The following is a 20,599-nucleotide window of genomic DNA, read 5'->3' on the forward strand; positions in this document are numbered from 1 at the left end:
GAAGGGGGGAGTAGGAAGTGTGAGGGGCTTCCCAAGTGGAGGGAGCTGTGATCTGGCCAGGCCACTTTGGTGGTGATTTCTTTTGCCACTCTAAGGCCTGCCCTATAGGTCTCCCGCTTTTCTGTGGACAGGGGCTCTCTCCGGGGGAAGTCAGTTTCCTGCCCAGGTGCATGTCCTTCTGGGACATCGTCCAACCCACTGTGTGCATTCAGTCCAGGTGCTCTTTGCTTGGCCTCCCCACGTCCCATCCTGTGGTGGTGAGTCATTCTGGGTCTCACACCTAGCCAGCCCTGGGGGACTGAGCAAAGCCAGGGTCTGCCACCTGGCCACTGTCTGGAAGCGAATCATTAGTTAACTCTCAGTGCATAGAAGGCCCTTATTCCCTTCTGATAGTAAAAGTTGCTTTTGGGGGGCACTTGGGTGGCTCAGCCCGTTAAGCAGCCGACTCTTGATTTCAGCTCAGGTCATGATCTCATGGTTCGCGAGTTCGAGTCCGACGTTGGGCTCTGCACTGACAGTGCAGAGCTTGCTTAGGATTCTCTCTCCCTCTCTCTCTCTGCCCCTTCCCTCCCCGTCTCTCTCAAAATAAGTAAACTTTTTTAAAAAGTTGCTTTTGGGACACCTGGGTGGATCAGTCAGTTAAGCGTCCAACTTTGGCTCAGGTCATGATCTTGCAGTTCGTGAGTTTGAGCCCCGTATCAGACTCCCTGCTGCCAGCACAGAGCCTACTTTGGGTCCTCTCTCCCCTTCTCTCTGCCCCTCCCTTGCTGGCACATTTTCTTTCTTAAAAGTAAATAACCATTGAAAAAAATTTTTTTTCAGTTGCTTTTTGGGCACCTCTTGTAAAAAACACGACAGTGATGGTGATTTTCTTTTTTTTTTTTTTAATGTTAATTTATTTTTTGAGAGAGAGAGAGAGAGGGAGAGTGAGGGGGAGACACAGACTCTGACACAGGCTCCAGGCTCCGAGCTGTCAGCACAGAGCCCAACACGGGGCTCCAACTCCCAAACTGTGAGATCATGACCTGAGCTGAAGTCGGATGCGCCACCCAGGCTTCCCAGTGGTGATTTTCATGCTGGGATAGTGGTGGTAATTTCTCTTGCTGAAGAGAGGGAGGGAAGGAACCTCACAAGTTTAATCTCTGGTGGGATGATCCTTCTCCATGTCAGAACTGTTGCCAAAGGAAATTGGAGGTTTTGCAGGCATGGCCGGTTTGACACTTTCCCCACCAGTATCTCGTGCATCCTTGCCTGGGTGGTGGGCGGGGCCAGTCCCTGAGGACTTTCATGCCCAGGAGGACTGGGGGGCAGGGGCAGGGGTACATTCAGAAGAGCTGACGTGTCTAGAACATTTTCCCTGTATGAAACTCAGCTGGGTCAGGAAACTTGCAGACCGCAGCTCGGATGCTTAGAGAGCAGAGGAAGTGCTACTAACAGCTGTTGGTAAGTACTGATTGGTAGGGGTGCGTTGGCAAGGCCCCATAAGAGGAAAGTAATTTGTCAAAGGTTACACAAATATATCAAGAGGGAAGTGTCAAATGGAAAGAGAAAAATCCATCCATGGACTTGTCATGCTTACTAATAGTAAAGTTAGTCTATTCCTCTTACCTGAGAACTTTACACTGATAATCTCATTCAATCCTTACAAAATCTCTGTGAGGTGTGAGGAGGTATTACAAATATTTAACAACCAAAAAAAAAAAAAAAAAAGAAACCTACAACCCCCCCCCCAAAAGATTTAACAACCTACGGAGTAATGTAAATAATTATTAACTCAATGCACAGATCAAAAATTTTAAAACACACTCCCCCTTATTCTAAGTAAACTAAGCCATGTGATACAAAGCTACTTAAGAAGTGATATACATATTTCTGCAAATTGTTAATCAAATCATTCTCATATTGTCCAAAATTTGGTTGATGTTTAGAAATGGTTGGTGCAGTCTTTTGATACAGGGCTCACTGTCGGGGATGATCTGATGTGGGGAAGTGCCTTGAACTTTTCCAATGAATTCTTTTAAATAGATAGCCATGGAGTAATGTGTAGTCTCAATAGAGAATTCCTCTTCCCATCAAGGATATTACTCATGATGTTAAATCTTCAATCCCTGATGACCAATAATAATTACAACTATTTATTTATTTATTCATTTATTTAAAATGTTTATTTATTTTTGAGAGAGAGAAAGAAAGAAACAGAGAAGAAATGGGCAAAAGACATGAACAGACACTTTTCCAAAGAAGACATCAGATGGCTGACAGACACATGAAAGGATGTTCAACATCATTCATTCTCAGGGAAATACAAATCAAAACCACAATGAGATACCACCTCACACCTGTCAGAATGGCTAACATTAACAACTCAGGAAACAGCAGATGTTGGTGAGGATGTAGCGAAAGGGGAACACTTTTGCACTGCTGGTGGGAATGCAAACTGGTTCAGCCACTTTGGAAAACAGTATGGAGGTTCCTCAAAAAATTAAAAATAAGGGCTCCTGGGTGGCTTAGTTTGTTAAGCATCTGACTTTGGCTCCGGTCATGATCTCACAAGAGTTCGAGCCCTGCATCAAGCTCCATGCTGACAGCTCAGAGCTGGAAGCCTGCTTTGGATTCTGTGTCTCCATCTCACTCTTCCCCTCCCCCATTTGTGCTCTGTCTCTCTCTGTCTCTGTCTTTCTCAAAAATAAGTAAATATTAAACAAAATTTTTAAAATTAAAACTAGAACTACCCTATGACCCAGCAATTGCACTATTAGGTATTTATCCAAAGGATACAAAAATGCTGATTTGAAGGGGCACCTGCACCTCCATGTTTAGAGAAGCACTATCAACAATAGTCAAATTATGGAAAGAGCCCAAATGTCCATCGACTGACAAATGGATAAAGAAGATATGGTACATATATACAATGGAATACTACTCAGAGATGAAAAAGAATGAAATCTTGCCATTTGTAACAACATGGATGGCATTAGAGGGTATTATACTAAGTGAAATAAGTCTGTCAGAGAAAGACAGATATCATATGATTTCACTCATGTGGAATTTGAGAAACACAACAGATGAACATAAGGGAAGGGAAGGAAAAATACGATAAAAACAGAGAGGGAGGAGGCAAATCATAAGAGACTGTATGTAATACAGTAATGTATTACATGGTTTCAGGAGTAGAATTTAGTGATTCATCACTTACATATAACACCCAGTGCTCATCCCAGTTAAGTGCTCCTTAATTCCCATCACCCATTTAACCCACCCCCCACCCAACACCCCTCCAGGAACCCTCAGTTTGTTCTCTGCATTTAACAGTCTCTTATGGTTTGCCTCCTCCCTCTCTGTTTTTATCGTATTTTTCCTTCCCTTCCCCTATGTTCATCTGTTGTGTTTCTCAAATTCCACATATGAGTGAAATCACATGATGTCTTTCTCTGAATGACTTATTTCACTTAGCATAATACCCTCTAGTTCCATTCATGTTGTTGCAAATGGCAAGATTTCATTCTTTTTCATCTCTGAGTAGTATTCCATTGTATATATGTACCGTATCTTCTTTATCCATTTGTCAGTCGATGGACATTCGGGCTCTTTCCATAATTTGACTATTGTTGATAGTGCTGCTCTAAACATGGAGGTGCAGGTGCCCCTTCAAATCAGCATTTTTGTATCCTTTGGATAAATACCTAATAGTGCAATTGCTGGGTTGTAGGGTAGTCCTAGTCTTAATTTTTTGAGGAACCTCCATACTGTTGTCCAGAGCGGCTACACCAGTTTGCATTCCCACAATGAGATACCACCTCACACCTGTCAGATGTAAGGTATTCTTTTCATTATTTTGCTCACTGACATTGTAGAATTTATTAGAGCAATGAGCTTTGCCAGCATATGATTACCATTCCGATTAAATATATTTAGTATTTTCAACTTTTCACATTACAGCTGCTGAACCCCATTTACTCACAACCTCTGAAGGCTATCCATGTTTTTTGTTACGATAATCCAATTGTTTTTCATCGCACAAGCCGAAACTGTTTACTGTATTTTGTACTTTTCTTGCACAGTGTAAAAAGATACTCTGGGCTGGGCCCTATAACAGATGTTCTGGGCTGCAATTCGTTATCTGTTTCGTATCTTATTTGTTCCCACGGATTCTGTATTCGATTGACTAGTGCTCCCCAGACTTCATATCTGTCCAGAACCTTAGAATATGGGCTTACTCAGAAGTGAGGTCTTTGCAGATGTAGTCAGTCAAAATGCAGTCGTACTGGTGTCCTTACAAGAAGGAGGCTTTGTGATTCTTCACAGAGACAGGGTCTGGCAGGGGCTCTGGTAATTTTGTCTGTTTTCCAGTTTTCCTGCATCCAGGATGGCGTGGGCTGCTGCTGAGAAGGCAGCCCCATCCCTGGGTGCAAGAATGATTTCAACTGACCCCCTAACCCCTCCCAGGGAAGGGGCTGCTGAAGATTCTGGGGTGGGTAGGAGGAGTTCACAAGGCCAGATGCAGGCCTTGCCCTCCTTCTCCTGATTCTTCTTGGACTTTCCTCCCTCTGTCCGCAGCTGGGAGCAAGCGACTTTGGTGTCCATGCCTGGACTGAACTGGTGACCTCCCAGTTGTGGGGGTCACCACTCAGGAACTGCATCATGTGACTGAATTCACCAGGGTCTGCCCTGCCTCTGAATTTGCTGCACACTCATCTAGAGTCTCTCGAGAACCCATGGGGAGGATCTAGCATGTACTGAGCTCTTGCTAGCCAGGGGTCGGTCCATCAGATGGACCAGCTCCCTGCGTCCACGTAACACTGTGAGTTGTTCTGTTTCGAGAAGGGAAAAACCATTCGGGAACAGACGGATCTAAGTCTGCAGCTGGTCGAGGCAGATCTGGGGTACTAACCAAGGTGCCTGGCCATACCTAGCTATGGTAGATTGTAGTAAGAAGACTAAACCACATCTCCCTCCTCCCCTACCTACGATCACTGGGGAACACAGGCCCATCCTCAACAGAAAACTCACTTCAGCAAATGTCAAAACATTTATCTTCTTGGAAGAAAGTTGAAGGGGCTTCTACCACACCTGCTAGCATCAGAATCCCTGCATCCAGAGCTGTGTCGTATAGACCTAGAAATTTCCCTCTCGATCTACACGTGTGCCAAGTGTAGGCACAGGGCATCCCTGCAGTTTTGCTTGTAATCGTGAAAAACTACAGACACTTAAGCGCCCATCGACTGGGAACTAGTTATTTAAATGATAGGCATTCCTTACAATGGTATGTTTTTTGACATCCTGTTCTTTTAAACAGTTTTGCTGAGATATACACACCATAAAATTTAAAGTGCACAGTTTGGGGGTTTTTAGTATACCCACAAAGCTGTGCAACTATCACCACAATCTAACTTTAGAACGTTTTGGGGGCACCTGGGTGGATCAGTAGGTTAAGCGTCGGACTCTTGATTTTGGCTCAGGTCATGTTCCCAGGATTGTGGGATCGAGCCCTGTGTAGGACTGAGTGTGGAGCCTGCTTAAGATTCTCTCTCTCTCTCTGCCCCTTCCCCATTCACACCCTCTCTCTCTAAATAAATAATAAAATAAAATGAGAATAATTATCGTTAAAAAAAAGAGTATTTTTATTACCCCAAAAATGATTCCCATACATAATGAGATCTTTTGGAGACATTTTTAAAAAATAAGGTGATTCTGTATGTATATAAATGAAAATATATTCATAATGGGCAAAAGGTGAAAAAAAAGCACATTGCAAAAATATATAATATTATCCAGCGGTGCTTGGGTGGCTCAGTCAGTTAAACATCCCACTCTTGGTTTTGGCTCAGGTCATGATCTCATCATTCATGAGTTCAAGCTCCACGTTGGGCTCGGCACTCATAGCACAGAGCCTGCTTGGGATTTTCTCTATCTCGCTGTCTGTCCCACTCGTGGACAAATACTCTCTCCCTCTCTTTCTCTCTCAAGAGAAATAAATAAACATTTTAATTTACTTAAATTCTTTTTTTAAGTTTATTTATTTATTTTGAGAGAGAGAGAGAGAGCACACGCAGGGGACAGGCAGAGAGAGGGAGAGAGAGGGAATCCCAAGCAGGCTCTGCACTGTCAGAGCAGAGCCTAGCATGGTGGGGCTTGATCTCAAGAACTGTGAGATCATGACCTGAGCCAAAACCAAAAGTCAGACACCTAACTGACTGAGCCACCCAGGTGCCCCAATAAATAAACATTTTTTAAAATAAAATAAAAACTAGCAGTACCTGGGTGGCTCAGTTGGTTAAGCATCCGACTTCAGCTCAGGTCATGATCTTGCAGTTCATGAGTTCGAGCCCCATGTCAGGCTCTGTGCTCATGCTCTCTCTCTCTCTCTCTCTCTCAAAAATAAACATTAAAAAAAATTAAATTAAAAATAAATAAAATAACATGGTAAAAATGGTAAATTAAAAAAAAGTTATCCTATTTATTTATTATAGTATGTATACTTACATATATATCTTTTTTTAAAGTTTATTTATTTTGAGAGAGAGAGAGAGAGAGAGAGAGAGAGAACACAAGCGGTGGAGGGGCAGAGAGAGAGAAAGTGGGGGAGAAAGAATCCCAAGCAGGGATTTTGTCAGTGCAGAGCCCAATGCAGGGCCTGAACTCATGAACAGCAAGCTCATGACCTAAGCTGAAACTGAGTTGGACGCTTAACCTACTGAGCCACCCAGGCATCCCTATGCTATATTTTTTAGAAATACTTAAAAAAAAAAAAAAAAAAAGATTAACGTTTATTTTTGAGAGAGAGAGAGAGAGCGAGAGAGACAGAGCATGAGTGGGGGAGGGGCAGAGAGAGAGGGAGACACAGAATCCGAAGCAAGCTCTGGGCTCTGAGCTGTCCGCACAGTGCCCCACACGGGGGCTTGAACTCACAAACCCAACCGTGAAATCACGACCTGAGCTGAAGTTGGACGCTCAGCCACCTGACCCACCCAGGGGCCGCTATGCTATATTTTAATATAATTTTTTACATCAATGATATGTTTAGAAGCAAATAATAGCCAAGAGTGACATAAGTACTGGAGGTGTCCATTGATAACGAAGTGCTTAGAAGAAGCTACTGCTGATAAATGTGAAGGTAAAAGAAACGATTTTTGTGCCTAACCTAATCTTCCATTAGATGGCGCCATTGTCAAAGGTCTGTAGTTTGAAATGGGCAGGGGAAGGACAGGTGGCACCCATTAACTGTTTCTGCCTGCAACCACGTTGTTTTTGTTATTGCTTGCTTTTCTTTTAAGGCACAGGGTGGGGCTGGGGGTGGGGGAACAAGTTAAATCTCCCTTCAGCTGTGTCCTACTATTTCAAGCCAGAGGGGTCAATGAAATGGATGCTTATTGAAGGAATTTAGTCATTAGAAGAAAAATACAGTCAGATGCACGTAAAGACTGACAACTAGGAACGAGTTACTTTCCCTCGGTCCTGTAAAAAATTCACTACTGATAGCCTGATTATCAGAAGTGCAAAGGGCTGTTTGCTCCTTTGGAATTTTCCGTAAATCTGGGCAGACTGGGGATTTCTACTCTTTCACCATCAACAGCCCCTCCATTATTTTCATTCCACAAATCTCATTAGTGGGATGATTTTATCCCAAACGGCATTAGCTAAATGTTAATGATTTTTCTATTTTGTATTTATGTGTGTATGGATTTGATTGATTAAAGTTTCTAATGGACAGGGAACAACCTTGCCAAGATGATATAATTCCAGCTAAAAACAGGATGAACTTGAACTGGGTGGTAAGAACAAAAGCCCTTGGGTTGGCCCCTAACCAGCCATGGCACCGTGGGTGAGTTACTGTTAGCTGCACTGACATAGGACCGGGCCACAGTGCATGTAAAATCATTTAGTGCACTATGATAAAGGGCAGTTACTATTACTGGGTTTTTACTCAGCGTGTGTCACTTCATCCACAGGCAGCCTTCCTCTACCTGTGGTTCTGGCGGCACAGGTTGGAGGGGCAGCAGGCAAGAGACCAACCCTGGAGCTGGGAATGTGTTTGCAGAGAACCAGCGGAAGGGTAAAGTCCTCCTGCAGACTATCCCTGGCTGGCTTCCTCGTGATTTATCGCTATGGAAACTGAGCTCTTTTCCTCTTCGCTGGCGGCTGCTTGGGGGCTTGCTCAGAGCTCAGAAGTTCCTTCCTCTTTCCTGTTGCAGAAATGCCACAGTGACCGTTGTCCAAGAACTTCAGCTCACACCTGAAGAGCTGGATCTTGGGAAAAACAATCTCATTTGATTCCCCAGGGGTTGTGGGGGCCTTCTGGGTAAGCGGAGGCCCGAGAACAATGCAGCCTCCGGGGCTGAACCAGGCCCCCGCTTTTCCCCTTCCTTCAGCTTTCCTAGCTGCGTTTAAAAAATGGACTTTCAGGCAGTCGCAGGTAGTATTGTGTTAACGGCAGAAGACTTAAACTCAAAGTCCCTTTGTGTGGCCAGGCAGATGTGATCTATGGGCAGCGCAGGGTCTCTTCCACGGCAAGTGCCTACCCACTCGCGGAGACCCCCCACCCCCAAGAGCAATCTGTTCTTGGAGTGTAAGGCTTTGCAGATGGAGGGCAGATGCGGAGGGGGGGAGGGGGGAGAGGCAAATGCCTGGGTGATTGGTATTTAGAGGGCAGGCACCCTGTGTCATCACTTCCACATTTACGTGAGTTTCAGGGGTTGTCACCTGGTGCTTGGTGACAGCTGGCTCTGCTGGGGTGGGCCCAGCACTCAGGCCATTCTTCAGAAGCCAGCACCTGGCTCAGAGCACCCTGGCCCTGGTATCACACACACTGTGCCAGGTTCTTGATGTGAGGACAAAGGGCAGGTGATGAGTGGGGACCCCAGAGACAGTGAAGGAAGCTCCCTGGCCAGGAAGGAGTTCTTGAGACACTGTCAGGCTCATCAGGCCCTTCTGTGGCTGCCCAGGTAAGTCGTGGCCAACCTCAGGGGCCGTCTCTGTAAGCCAGCTTAAGGGATGGCATTTTGGCCTCATCTATGGGGGAGGAAGAGACTAAGGACACCTTACATTTATCCTTTCACTGTTCCAGAGGTCCATGTGAGGATAATTTTCTGGTGCAACTGATCATGAAATTATCTGGGAGGGAGACATCCCACTTAGGAGCTGGGGCATTTTAGTGCATCTCTAGAATAATGCTCAACCCCCCCCCCCCCAGCTTTCCCTCCTCGAACATCCACGATCTTTCCTAGGTCTCAAAATGTTTCTGTTCACTTTCCACCTAGAATGTCCCATTATTTGGAACATGTTTGTTCCTTGTCACCCTGGGAGAAGATTTCCGAGTTTTTTCCAGGTTGGAAGTAGCAGTGTGAACATTCATGTTTTATTTTTGTCAGTGGAGTGGCCTGGACCCCTAGATCCCAGGAGGGCCCCAGCATTAGGGAGAAGATGGTAACAGACGTGGTCTTGCCACATGCCTTCAGAAGCAGCTCAGATCACCTCTTCCTTTTAGTACAAGAAAAGGAGCCTCTTGGAGGAGAGCATTCGGGTTCTCCCTGATTTGCTCTGTGCCGGTGGGACCAGCAGAAATGGAGGACCCTCGGGGCACCTGGGTGGCTCAGTCAGTGAAGCCTCCAACTCTTGCTTTCAGCTCAGGTCATCATCTCAAGGTTTTGTGGGTTCAAACCCTGAGCGGAGCCTGCTTGGGATGCTCCCTTTCTCTGCCCCTCCCCCACTCGCACTGTCTCTGTCTCAAAATGAATAATTAAACTTAAAAAAAAAAAAAAAGAAAGAAATGGAAGGTTTTCACGTAATGCTCAGCTTCCCTGTCACCACCTGGCGTCACTCCACACAAGACCCAGGAGAACTGGAGGGTGGAAGGCCATAGCATATTTTCCTGGAGATTTGCTCAGTTTGTCGTTAATAGTTTGTTCCTTTTTATTGCTGAAGAATATTCCATAGTATGGATATACCGCTGCTTAACCATTCACCCATTGAAGGACATCTGGGCTAATTCCAGCTTTTTTTGGAAAAGTTGGAATTATAAATAATTCCAGCACAGCTGCTGTGCACATTCATGTACAGATATTTGTGTGAACACATGCTTTTTTTTTTTTTTTTGAAAGAGAGAGAAAGAGAACACCAGCTGGGGAGAGACAGAGAGAGAGGAAGAGAGAGAACCCCATGCCCAGGCTTCATGCCCAGGGAGGAGCCTGATGCAGGAATTGATCTCACATCTGAGAGATCATGACCTGAGCTGAAATCAAGAGTCAGACACTTAATTGAGTCACCCAGGTGTCCAACATGCTTTTTATTTCTCTGGGAAAATTGGTGTCTTTTTTAAACAGCTCTCATTAGATCTCATGGTTCCTGAGATCTAGCTTGGGACTCTCTCTCCCTCTCTCTCTGCCCCTCCCCAGCTCATGCTGGCGCATGCATGCGCTCTCTCTCTCAAAATAAATAAACATTTGGGGTGCCTGGGTGGCTCAGTCGGTTGAGCGTCTGACTTTGGCTCAGGTCATGATCTCGCAGTCTGTGAGTTCAAGCCCTGCATCGGGCTCTGTGCTGACAGCTCGGAGCCTGGAGCCTGTTTCGGATTCTGGGTCTCCCTCTCTCTCTTTGCCCCTCCCCTGCTCATGCTCTGTCTCTCTGTCTCTCTGTCAAAAATAAATAAACATTAAAAAAAATTAAAAATAAATAAATAAACATTAAAAAAGTAAACAGCTCTAATTAAAGCAGATCATTGAGGTTTGTGAGGGATCCATTTAGAAAGCCCCATGTGTTCTCACATTCTCAATATTAGAAATGTTTACACAGGCTCCCAGCTTGGTCCTAAATCACATGAATCTCATGTCTGTCTATTAGCACTGTTTCCTGTGCATATTCTCATACCCTAACTTGGCTGCCTTTTTTATTTGTATGCATCTATTTATTTTAATTTTGTTTAATGGGGTAGTGAAGTTATAAAGAAACAGGAAACAGCAAGACAGTTGTATAGAACAAATTGAAGGATTACATCCTAGAATAACCTTGGTAAATAAATATTTTATACTCTGTGTTCTTCACCTTTTTCACACTCTGACCTCTTTGGTATTTGTTCAAAGCTGAAGATTTTCCTATTGTGGGGCATTTCAAGAAGTCCTGAAATGTTTTTCTTCTTCTTCTTCTCCTTCTTCTCCTCTTCCTCCTCCTCTTCCTCCTCCTCTTCCTCCTCTTTCTTCTTCTTTTGATTTTTTAAAACTAAAAAAAAAAAATGTCTTTCAACATTTATTTATTTTTGAGAGAGAGAGAGACAGAGTGCGAGCAGGGGAGGGGCAGGGAGAGAGGGAGACACAGAATCCAAAGCAGGCTCCAGGCTCTGAGCTGTCAGCACAAAGCCCAACTCAGGGCTTGAACCCATGAACCGTGAGATCATGACCTGAGCCGAAATTGGACGCTTAACCCACTGAGCCACCCCAGGCACCCCTGAAATGCTTTTCTTCTAGAGGCAATTTGTACAAGGAGTTCAGGCCTTGGAGTCAGGCATCCAACACTCCAACAGACTTTACCACTGAAACTGACTGTGGGACCTTGGGCAAGCGTACTAACCTCTCTGAGAGTCTTGTTTGTCTCCTGAAAAACCCCTCTCCAAGTCAATTAGCAGAAACCCCTCTCTAAGTCAATTTAAAATAAGGCAGGGCTTCACTGGAGGTTGTTTGAAGGGGACTTAGAGGGGAGAATCCCACTTCCCAGAGAAAGCCCCAGTACCGAGGCCTTTCCCTCAAAATCAAGTCCAGGCCGGCCCTCTCAAAGTCAACCAATCAGTCTTGCTCTGCCTCTCTCACTCCCAGATGGGCTCCTTTCTTCTTGAGTTTTGTGTGGCACATCCAGAACTTTTGTCATTCTGCCACCCTTGCTGGCTTCACATGAGACTTGAGCTCTTGGGCTACATTTTGTTTTTGCTTTTGTTCCTGTCCTGCTTGCTGTTTGAGTGGTCAGACAGATCTGCTCAAGTTTCTACAATGAGGACACAGATGCATGTTCATTGTTGCATGGCCCTTCCTAGCATCCAGCCAGAACTGTGACTACCCCCCTCCCCCGCCACAATCAACAGAGGCCACTTAACCACGTTCACAATGACAACAGCTTTCTTCTTTCCTTTCTCTTTGTGTTTAACTTTGGCAATCAGCAGGAACACTGCTCTGACCCACCAGGTGTTGGTTTTGACAAATATTTGCCTTCTTAGTAGCTTATTTATCAGTAAGATGAAGAGATGTTCAACAGGTACACGTTCCCCCTGGAGAGGAGAGTGGCTTACATGGCCGCTGGAGTCCCCGGGGAACTGGCCTGCACACTTGCTTTCTTGCTGGAGGCTGTGTTGCCCAATGTTGGCCCAGAGGTTACTCCACAGCCCTCTAGAAACATGCCCTCCCTCCCTCAGCTGTCTTTAAAAACCTTCCCAGGGGCGCCTGGGTGGCTCAGTGAGTCGAACGTCCGACTTTGGCTCAGGTCATGATCTCACGGTTCATGGGCTCAAGCCCTGCTTCGGGCTCTGTGCCTACAGCTCAGAGCCTGGAGCCTGCTTCACTGGTCTCTGGAAACTAAGGTCAGAAGTTTAACTTTGTTTTTAATTTTTTTTAATGTTTATTCTTGAGAGAGAGAGAGAGAGAGAGAGTGACAGAGCATGAACGAGGGAGGGGCAGAGAGAGAAGGAGACACAGAATCCGAAGCAGGCTCCAGGCTCTGAGCTGTCAGCACAGAGCCCGATTCGGGGCTCGAACCCAGAACTGTGAGATTATGGCCGGAGCCGATAAGTTGGCCGCTTAACTGACTGAGCCGCCCAGACGCTCCTGATTAAAAACTCTCCTGATTTAATTGTCCCACAAGTCGCAGATTGCACATACTTCTCCACAAGGGCTTCGGGACAGACCCGGCTAGATGTCTTGCTAAAATCGAGGAGCCCTGTACCTACAGGATTTTATGGTTTTGACAATCTAGTGACCCTGACAACAAGAGAAACCAGGTGCAACTGTCATGACTTATTTTTAGAAGAGCCTTGTCGGTTTCTGGGCATCTCCAGCTCTTGCCTGGAAGCCGCAAGTGCTCTCTGCCGACTCCTGTAAGAGTTCTGATGGGATCTGCACCTGTCTGTTGTCGGTCCTTGCACTGGGCACTCCTCCTGTTCTGCCTACTTCATGACCCAGGCCGCGTCTAGCCCTTAACACCTGGCCTGACCCTTCCGGGGCGTGACCTTCACAGGCGGCTCTATCAGGCCTGGCCCAGACTCCCCATCCTCCACCCTTCCCTGAACTCTCAACAGCTGAGGTCTGGGCCCTCTCCCTAATTTCATTTATTTCAACAAGGACTTTATTGAAGCTCTATACACTTCTTGATTGAAGTGTGAGCCATCATAACTCACTAGGAAAAGATTGTAGGGGATGCATAGACACAACATGAAGTTTTTACATACCTAAGAAATAATCTGCTGGAGCTTTATGGAGGGTAGATGTCACGGCCCCTGTCATCTATGGTTTTAGGATTCCCTATCTCCCCCACCTTCTTTGTTTTTGTTTTTGAAGGAGAGAGAGAGACAGAGCATGAGCAGGGGAGGAGCAGAGAGAGTGGGAGACACAGAATTCGAAGCAGGCTCCAGGCTCTATGCTGTTAGCACAGAGCCCGACGCGGGGCTGGAACCCACGAACCGTGAGATCATGACCTGAGCCGAAGTCGGACGCTCAACCGACTGAGCCACCCAGGCGCCCCTCTCCCCCACCTTTTAAACTCAGGCCATTTTGGGGGTTTCAGGTTAGATACTGGAAGAGAACAAGGTTGCCCTTACACCTGCAACACGGGGAGGCCCAGCCCAGGGATAGCACAAACCTGCCTGGCCAAAACAGTGGAGAGGGGAAACCTCTAAGAGGCAATGTGTTAGCGGGAGCTACTAGTTCCTGTCAAAGCAGGCGATGGAGGGATCTGCTGAGAACTGAGAACATCCTTGTGGCTCAGTTCACATCGTTCCCCTTCTGCTTTCTCCGCAGCTCCCCCAACCAGATTTCCTGTTCAGACCGAGGTGATGGTTGGTCATAAGAAGCCGACCTACACTTCTGCCGGCCCCATGAGAAAGGACGAAGCAACACATGCTCACTGGACTGGGAGCCACCCCGGTTGGTAATGTTTTAACTATTTCTAAGTGCTTTTCTCTCTTAGATCCCAGAGCCTATGTGTACAGAGAACAAACTGTAAAGGGATGCTTGTGAACAGCAGCCGTCAGCCAACATTCCTATCTCTCACCTTCTGTGTTTTCTGCTACTTCTCTTCAATCTCTAGTAGTAAAATATTAGGAGAAGGGTGGATTTCTAGAGCCTAATGCTGTGGGTTTAAGAAGACAGTTTGGAGAAATGGCTGCCACCTGTCCCCAGGCAAAATGAGGCTCTGGCACCCATCGAGATGGGAATCTACAGACACTGATGGGGTGACATGAGGAATGGGGACACCGTTCCTGCTGGAAAGTCCCCCAAAAGAGGGGACTACGCGCCATGAAAAATGTCCTTAAGTTATAGACAGTGGGCTTAAAAATAATCCCTGCATACAGGCAGCTGCCTGCTGAGTCCCACGTGCAGAGGAGGGAAACTGCCCAGACCTCCCCCTGATAGGAAGGGGCTCAGAGCTGGGAGCCCGAAGAAACTTGGGGCTCAGTTATAATCTCAGCCTCACTGCCGGTAAAGGGCTTGTTGGGGTTGAGCAGGGAACCTAATCAGTGTTTGTCAGACTGCTTTTCGAGTACATTTTGTATTTGCTCAACAGCCAACTTGAAAACAAACTTCTGGATCAAAACCTGATGATAAGCTGGAAACTGCCTGTACTTTAAACCGAAGTCACTCTTTGTATCTAAAATTTGTTTTACTGATCTCTAGATAAACCATGACCATTCCCCCCCCCTGCCCTGCCACCACCCCACCCCTGCCCCGCGCACACTCCCCAAGAGTTGTTCCTGGCAGGGTAATTTTTCCTTGAACTTAAGATAAACCGATTAGGGTTTCCTCTTATTTTAGTGAAGTTTACTGCGTCTTGGATAGAAAGGACAACAAAGGAGAGTGAAGACAAAAAAAAAATATTCTCTTATTTATTATTGTTATTGTTACCACTGCTGCCTGGACGGTATTGAGAGTGATCACCCTCTAATGGAGCTATAGTTTGCTAGTACTTCTGGATTTGATCAAGGCACCTATGATATCGTCCTGAGGAAGCCTCACGTCCTCATGGAGATGGGTGGGATACATGACGGCAGAGGAAGGGGATTTGTAGCTTGCTGAACATTTATATCAAAAGAATTTTGATTAGGATCAGCCTGGGGCAAATCTGTAGAGTGCTGTAGGGTTGTATCTTCACTCCCCTACTGAGTATTTTTATTAATGACTTGGATGAGAACCCTGCTGACCTTCTGATAAAATCTGTGGATGATCCAGGGGCACCTGGGTGGCTCAGTTGGTGGAGCGTCTGACTCTTGATGTCGGTTCAGGTCATGATCAGGATGAAGCCCCGCGTCGGGCTCTGCACTGACAGTGAGGAGCCTGCTCGGGATTCTCTCTGTGGATGATTCAAAACTGGGAAGAAGGAGTCCGAGAATAGTCAATTGTCAAGAAGATGTATAAAGACCCTGGTTGTAGAAGTAGATATCGTTTTTCCGCTTAGACTGATGGGGAAAACCAGAGAGAAATATCCAGGGAAGACCACCTCTGGCCACCTCATTTTCTGTCTTCTGCGGGGAGCTTCTCCCAGCACGCCTGACTCTTTGTTGAACCGTCTGTTGATAAATCAGCCTCCCGACCCCTCGAGGGCAAGGCCAGGACTTTGTCTTTCCTGATGTTTAGCAGGGTGCCCACTTGGGATGAGGCCATCCCTCTGCAGGCACATCTTTGCTGTTTCATTAGGTGGGGACTCCTAGAAGACACTGCCCTCCTGGTCCTGGGCCGGGCCTGGAGCAGAGCATTTCTGACCCTCCCTCCCATCTGCAGCCCCACTTAGTGCCTGTTTTCCCTCATGTCCCTTCAATAACCTGACAAAGAAACCCATGGGAAACTTCACTGCTTCAGCCCCCTGAACGTTCTAGCATTTCTGCACCTGACTCTGGTTTGGCATAAGTGTTCCTGAAACAGAGGGGGTCCCGAGTGACGGTTGTCAGGTAAAATGCCGGATGCCCAGGTACATCTGAATTTCAGATAGCCCAAATCATTTTCTAGTCTGTCCTGTGCAATATGTGGGACGTACTTCTATTACAAAATGACTTGTTGCTCTTGTGAAATTCAGATGTAAGTCGGGGTCAGGCATTTTTATTTGCTAAATCGGATCAGCCCTACCAGGGCGGCCTCTCAGGATGCCTGGCCCAGCTCATTTCCAACCCAAACCACCACTCACACAAGAGCATGCAGACCCTTCAAACCACCCCCCCCCCCCCCCACACACACACACACGCTTCCTCCTTCACTCCGATGGGCTCCTCAGGCCCTGGTCTCCTCCATTGGGGCCTTGGGCCTGCACCCCGCTCAGGGCTGCATCTTGCCTCATCGGGCTAGGGGCAGACGCTGGCTTTCTATCAGCTTCCACTTAGTCTAGGTCAGCCTGAGGCCAGCCATGGAGAGCAAATCCGCTCCTGTGGCCCGTGCATCGCCATCGTACATGATGACTCTTTACAACCCATCTGCCCTTCCAGCACATTCCCTCATTTAGCAAATATGTACGCAGGGCCTCCTACATCACAGGCATTGTGTTGACTGCAGGGACACTGCAGTGAGCCCAACAGACCCACGTCTGTCCTCACAGAGCTGACAGCCTAATAGGGGCGACACCTCCTGAGGCTCACACAGGGACACCTGGGTGGCTCAGTCAGCCAAGCGTCTGACTTTGGCTCAGGTCATGATCTCGCGGTTTGTGAGTTCGAGCCCCGCGTCAGGCTCTGTGCCAACAGCCCAGAGCCTCGAGCCTACTTCGGATTCTGTGTCTCCCCCTCTCTCTGCCCTTTCCCTGCTTGCACTCTCTCTCTCTCTCAAATAAATAAACATTAGATAAAACTTTGTAAAAAATAACAGTTTGTGGAGATGTATTTCACACACCATACCATTTAACTGTTTATAGTGTACAATTCAGTGGTCTTTAGTCTATTGACAGAATTGTGCAACTATCATTGCACTCAACTTTTAGAACTTATTTTTTTAAGTAGGCTTCACGTCCGGCACAGAGCCCAATGCGGGGCTTGAACTCACAACCCTGAGATCAAGACCTGAGCAGAGACTAAGACTTGGATGCTTAACCAGCTGAACCACCCAGGTGCCCCACCTTTGAGAACTTTGTAATCCCTCCTACGAAGAACCCTCATACCCATTCAGAGTCACTCTTATTTCCCTTCACTCCCCCGCCTTAGGAAACTACTAAGCTACTTCTCTCTACTATAGATTTGCCTACTTTGGACATTTCATATAAATAGAATCATATACATGTGGCCTTTCATGTTTGGTTTCTTTCACTTACCATGACGTTTTCAAGGTTCATCCATACTGTAGCAGGTATCAATCCTTCATTCTTTTTTCTGCCAAATAATATTCTATTGTATGGATACATCACTTTTATTTATCCATTCGTCAGTTGATAGACATTTGAGTTCCTCCTGCCTTTTGGGTATTATTCGTAATGCTGCTGTAAACGTTCACATACAAGTATTTGTGTAAGCGTGTTTTCATTTCCTTTGGGTGTATATACCTAAGAATGGAATTGCTCCTGGATGATATGGCAATTCTAGTTTTTAAGCTTTTCCAACGTGGATGTATCATTTTACAATCCCACCAGCAATGTCTGAGGGGGGGGTTCTAGTATCTCCATCCGCACCAACATTTATTAATGTCTGTCTTTTTTTTTTAATTTTGGTTTTACCCTTTTTATTTTATTATTAGTTTTTATTAAATGTTTATTGGGGCGCCTGGTGGCTCAACCAGTTAAGCATCCAACTCTCGATTTCAGCTCAGGTCATGGTCTCAACGGTTTGTGAGATCGAGCCCTGCATCAGGTTCTGCTTTCACAGTGCAGAGCCTGCTTGGGATTCTCTATCTCTCTCTGCCCCTCCCCCATCTCTCCCGCCCCCACCCCCCTTCTTACCCAACACCGCTCCTAGCTTTTCAGAAGAAGCACTTCCTGAGTTGTTGTTTTGTTTTGTTTTTTTTTCCTTATTACAGCAGGCAGTTTTTTCCATGTGGTTAATGAATTGCTGTGTTACACATTTTGTGTGATTTTCCTGGTATTTGGGCAGACGCACAGCATGTAGAAACCACTCTGTTCTCCTTCAATTCCCTTTACCGAAAAGAGGAAGAAGGGAACAGCACTGTAAGGAGAAAATAGTTTCTTAATTAGTTACCAAACAGCTAAATAGTTTCTGGAACTTTTTTTTTTTTTTTTTTTTTTGATTATGGAGTCCACTGAGGACAAAGAGCTAGAAAGGGAGAGATACGTGAGGGCCACACACATATAAAAAGCCACTGAACTATTTTTTTTATGTTTATTTTTGAGAGAGAGAGAGCTTGCAAGCAGGAGACGGGCAGAGGAAGAGGGGGACAGAGGATCTGACACAGGCTCCGTGCTGACAGCAGAGAGCCCAACGTGGGGCTTGAATGCACGAACTGTGAGCTCATGACCCAAGCCGAAGTCTGATGCTTAACTGACTGAGCCACCCAGGCACCCCTTAATTGATGAGTTTTAAAAAGCGGAACTAGAAAACATTCCATTTATATATTTTTAATTTTGAATAAGACATTCAGACTGTACGAATAAAGAATAAGGAGCCTGATCATCTTTTCGATGGATAAAATAAATGAAGGAGAGTATACAGTCCAGTTCTGACATCATAGCTGGGGGAAGAGAGGAGGAAGAGATTGCTGGGATAACTAGAAAGAGTGGGTCCCATAGAAAGAGACTAAGAGGGAGGCAGACCCATAGTGAGTGGGGGTGGGGAGGCTCTCCTGTGAAGGATCAGCCTCATGTTGACTTGGCTCCCGGGGGGCCTCAACACAAGTCACCCTGTAGTATTGTCTGGGCCGGGGTGGTGGGGACAACAGTCATTCCAAATAATGTCCAGCACCCGAGGCACAGCTTTTATTTTAGACTTTAATTTCTTAGTTTGATTTTTAATAGGTAATACATTTACATGACTTTAAAACTAAAAAAGACACGAGGTTTCTAAAGAAAAGCACACCGGAAACTACAACAACATTGCTGTTTGTCAAGAGGTATGCTATGTCTGTGGGCCAGAATACTCTAAGACTAAAAGGTCACTTCTCCCCACAATGCTTTACAGGTTCAATACCTTCCAGTCAAAATCACAGAAGGCCTTTTTTAGACAGAGATCAAAAAGTTGATTTTATTTTTTTATTAAAAAAAATTTTTTTAAGTCTTTAATGTTTATTTGTGTTGAGAAAGAGACAGAAAGCAAGCAGAGGAAAGGCAGAGAGAGAGGGAGACCCAGAATCCGAAGCAGGCTCCAGGCTCTGAGCTATCAGCACAGAGCCCGATGCGGAGCTCGAACCCATGAGCTGTGAGATCATGACCTGAGCTGAAGTCGGAAGCTTAATCGACTGAGCCACCCAGGTGCCCCTGATTTTATTTTTTTAAGGATTTATTTATTTTGAGAGAGAGCACAAATGGGGGAGAGGCAGACAGAGAGGCAGAGAGAATCCTAAGCAGGCTCTGCACTGTCACCACAGAGCCTGATGCAGGACTTGAACTCACCAAGTGTGAGATCATGACCTGAGCCGAAGTCAGAGGCTTAACGACTGAGCCACAAAGGTGCCCGGAGAAATTGATTTTAAAATGCACAGGGAAGGACAAAGGGCCTAGAATAGCCCAAATTGAGACAGAGCAGCGATTGGACTCCAGTGCCCTCAACCCAGACCACAAAATCCAGCGTTCCTTATAACTGAAACCCAGTGCCTCCTACTAGCATATCTTGCAGGAATGCGGAAAGAGGCTGCCTCCCAAAGGAGGGACTCCCCTACCAAGACTGGTGAAGACTGAACCAAACCAGTCCTGCGCTAGGGTTGGGGCCCCTGGCACTGAACTGTCACCGACTTTGCCCCTCATTATAATACTAAAAATCAAGCCTGGTGGAGATTTAACATGCCATTGAGATGTGCCATGCATGACAAAGCACGTTCTGTCCACTGCACCTGTGCGCCCAACTTCCTGTATCTCTCCCCACCTTTACCTGTTGCACCGCACTCCTTCCCTGCCTCAGCCTCTTTAAAAACTTTCCCCAGCCTTTGTTCAGAGAACCCAGCATGAAGACCCTTTCCTCTGTGCTGTCTCCCTCTAGATCCGGCATAAACCGGAACTTCTAGTATGGCCTCTAGAAAATCTCTGTTCCTTGGAGAGCCCAAGGACCGGAGTTGGTAACAGATAGGGAACAAGTGGAACTCTCATACCTCACTGGTGGGAATGTAAAATAGTATATAGCCACTTGGGAGAACAGTGTGGCAGTTTCTTAAAATGTTGAAACATATGCCTAGCATACAACCCAGGCATTCTACTCCTGGGTGTTTGCCCAAGAGAAATCAAAGTGTGTGTCTGTACAAAAGCAGGTTCATAGCAGCTCTCTATGAGCTCAGAATTG

At 46.1% G+C, this 20,599-nt stretch overlaps 1 protein-coding gene and 1 long non-coding RNA gene across 3 annotated transcripts in view; one reads left to right on the forward strand and one right to left on the reverse strand.

Annotated features, from left to right (window-relative positions):
- Nucleotides 1-8,762: 8,762 nt before the first annotated feature.
- Nucleotides 8,763-20,599, forward strand: part of PECAM1 (platelet and endothelial cell adhesion molecule 1) — a 74,042-nt gene continuing 62,205 nt past the window's right edge. Inside the window, exons 1-3 of one of the 2 annotated variants that reach the window (XM_053893332.1) lie at nucleotides 8,763-8,942; nucleotides 13,989-14,114; nucleotides 19,126-19,220. The gene's annotated coding sequence lies outside the window, so the exon portion shown is untranslated. The remainder of the gene's footprint in view (nucleotides 8,943-13,988; nucleotides 14,115-19,125; nucleotides 19,221-20,599) is intronic. The other variant, XM_019466508.2, reaches the window with a different exon arrangement.
- LOC109277082 (uncharacterized) lies at nucleotides 10,949-12,026 on the reverse strand. The gene is made up of 2 exons (XR_002084992.2): nucleotides 11,560-12,026; nucleotides 10,949-11,211 (listed from the first exon to the last, which is right to left on the reverse strand). It is a non-coding gene; the product is annotated as an uncharacterized LOC109277082 (long non-coding RNA).

Source organism: Panthera pardus, unplaced genomic scaffold (genome assembly GCF_024362965.1).
Source record: "Panthera pardus isolate Hobbes unplaced genomic scaffold, ASM2436296v1 HiC_scaffold_3, whole genome shotgun sequence".
Lineage (NCBI taxonomy): Eukaryota > Metazoa > Chordata > Mammalia > Carnivora > Felidae > Panthera > Panthera pardus.